The sequence below is a fragment of the Pongo pygmaeus genome, chromosome 14 (assembly GCF_028885625.2).
Source record: "Pongo pygmaeus isolate AG05252 chromosome 14, NHGRI_mPonPyg2-v2.0_pri, whole genome shotgun sequence".
NCBI classification, from domain to species: Eukaryota; Metazoa; Chordata; class Mammalia; order Primates; family Hominidae; genus Pongo; species Pongo pygmaeus.
The window spans coordinates 112639490-112642326 of NC_072387.2; positions in this window are offsets into that span (position 1 = coordinate 112639490).

Below are 2837 nucleotides of genomic sequence, written 5' to 3' on the forward strand. Positions count from 1 at the left end.
CTTGTTGCCCAAGCTGGAGTGCAATGGTGTGATCTCAACTCACTGCAACCTCCACCTCCCGGGTTCAAGCGATTCTCCTGCCTCAGCCTCCTGAGTAGCTGGGATTACAGGTGCCCACCACTACACCTGGCTAATTTTTGGTATTTTTAGTAGAGACGGGGTTTCACCATGTTGGCCAGGATGGTCTTAATCTCCTGACCTCGTGATCCACCGTCCTCAGCCTCCCAAAGTGCTGGGATTACAGGCGAGAGCCACCGCGCCCAGCCCAGCTCGGCAGATTCTTACCAAACTAAATAAACGTACTCTTATTATACAATCCAGCAAACAAGGTTTTTGGTATTTACCTAAATGAGCTGAAAACTTATGGAACCCTAAGTTTATGTCCACAAAAACCCTGCGCATGGATATTTATAGTAACTTTATTTTTTAATTTTTTTTAATTTCACTTTAAGTTCCAGGATACATGTGCAGAATGTGTATGTTTGTTACATAGGTATACATGTACCATGGTGGTTTGCTGCTCCTATCAACCAGTCATCTAGGTTTTAAACCCCACATGCATTAGGTATTTGTCCTAATGCTATCCCTCCCCTAGTCCCCCACCCTCCGACAGGCCCTGGTGTGTATTGTTTCCCTCCCCATGTCCATGTGTTCTCATTGTTCAACTCCCACTTATGAGTGAGAACAGGTGGTGTTTGGTTTTCTGTTCCTGTGTTAATTTGCTTAGAACGATTGTTTCCAGCTTCATCCATGTTCCCTGAAAAGAATATTATCTCATTCCTTTTATGGCTGCATAGTATTGTATGGTGTATATGTGCCACATTTTCTTTATCCAGTCTATCACTGATGGGCATTTGGGTTGATTCCAAAGCAACTTTATTTGTAATTGCCAAAACTTCGAAGAAACCCTGATGGCCTTCAATAGGTGAATGGATAAGTAAACTGTAGAACATCCAGGCAATGGATTATTATTCAGCACTAAAAAGAAATGATCAAGCCATGGAGAGACATGGGGGAATCTTAAATACATATTACTAAGTGAAAAAAGCTAGTCTGGAAAGGCTGCATGCTGTATGATTCCAACTATATGGCATTCTGGGAAATGCAAAACAATGGACACAGTAAAAGGATCAGTGGTTTCCAGGAGGTGGGGTTGAGGGGGATGAATAGGTAGAGCCCAGAGGACTTTGAGGGTGGTGTAACTACTCCATATGAGAGGATAATGGTGAGTACATGTCATACATTTGTCTTAATGTACATTAAGAGTGAACCCTAATGTAAACTGTAGACTTTGGGTGATAAGTGTCAATGTAGGTTGATCAGCTGTGACAAATGTACTGCTCTGGTGTGAGATACTGATAGTGGGGGAGGCTGGGGAGAGATGAGTGGCATATGGGGTGTATGGGAATTCTCTGTGTTTTCTGCTTAATTTTGCTGTGGGCCTAAAACTACTCTAAAAACGTCTTTTAAGTAACTGCACACATAATAAAAGTAAATAGCAACGATATTCAATATTTAACGTTTTAGTTAAGAGACTTTATTTGCAATAACAGGTTAGCTTCTGTTTTAGTTCTCCCAGAATAAAATTCCATAAGTCAATATTTTACTAATCCTTTCTCACAATGTTAATAGAAAACCCTGAGTGGAAATCAGAATTCAATCGTCAAGTCTGTGCAAGTTGAAACCCTGAATTGCAGGGTAGCTTAAGTGCTTTACACACATTGAAGATCAGCTGATTTAGTTACTAGTCTTGGATCTCTTCCCAGCACAGCAATAACGATGGCATTATCAGTGGCTTCAATATGGGATCGTCTTGTCATTCCAGACATATGAATCACTCTAGGTATTGGAATAACAACACAGGGATTTCTCCCAAAAGAAAGAATTGCAGCATGCCTTAATACAGAGACAATAAAATCAGAAATACTCAGTTACACGTGCATAGAAAACCTCAAGTTTATCTTGCAGTGTCTCTTTAAGAAGCCCAGGCTGAATAGAAGAGAGCAAGGAAATGTCACGCTCCTCTCACTTTAGAGAAGATGAATGTGATAAAAGGCTCATCTCATGAAAGCTGTCTATGTCACCTGTCCCAGAATGTGTTGATTCTAGTCTGAAATGCATGCCAAGTTATCCCAACCACTTAAAACCATCAACATTAGCAGATAGCCAGGAAACTGACTGAGGCCCAAATATAACCTCTCTTTTTTTAGCTTTCCTGGCACAATAGGAGCTGTAGGTTCATAGATCATTTATAAAAACTTCGACTCCATCAAACTTATTAATCATTTTATTTAAAATAGAGCTCATCTCTACAGACGTTCCTTATTTAGAGTGTAACCTTTTCCATTCTCTTGGTTTAATTATTTTATGTGACAAGCTGGGCTAGATGTTTTCCTTCCCAGACATGTATTTTATTCTCTGGAAAATATTTCCTGCCTCTCTTTACCTAGATAATTCTTACTATTTCCTGCATCACAACTAGGCATCACCTGCATCAGGTCCACTTTAATTATCTGAGAATCTGCCTCTGCCTCCTACCCACTGGACTGTAAGGAACATGAGGGTTGAGACCTTGTACCTGGTCTGGTTACTGGCATGGAAAAAATGCTCATTAAATGTTTAAAGAATGAATGAATGTACGAATGAACACTGGGAACAACTTCTTTTTATTTCTTTAACAGAATTTATGTCACACAAGTTTTAAAAATTCATGCAGATCAGTTTCTTTTTAAGTAGAGAGATGCTTAATACTCTTATACTCACTCCTTTAGAAAGATTGAACTACTATATACTGATCACTTTTTCTCACCAAGATTTTTCTTTGCTAAATTTAAAAC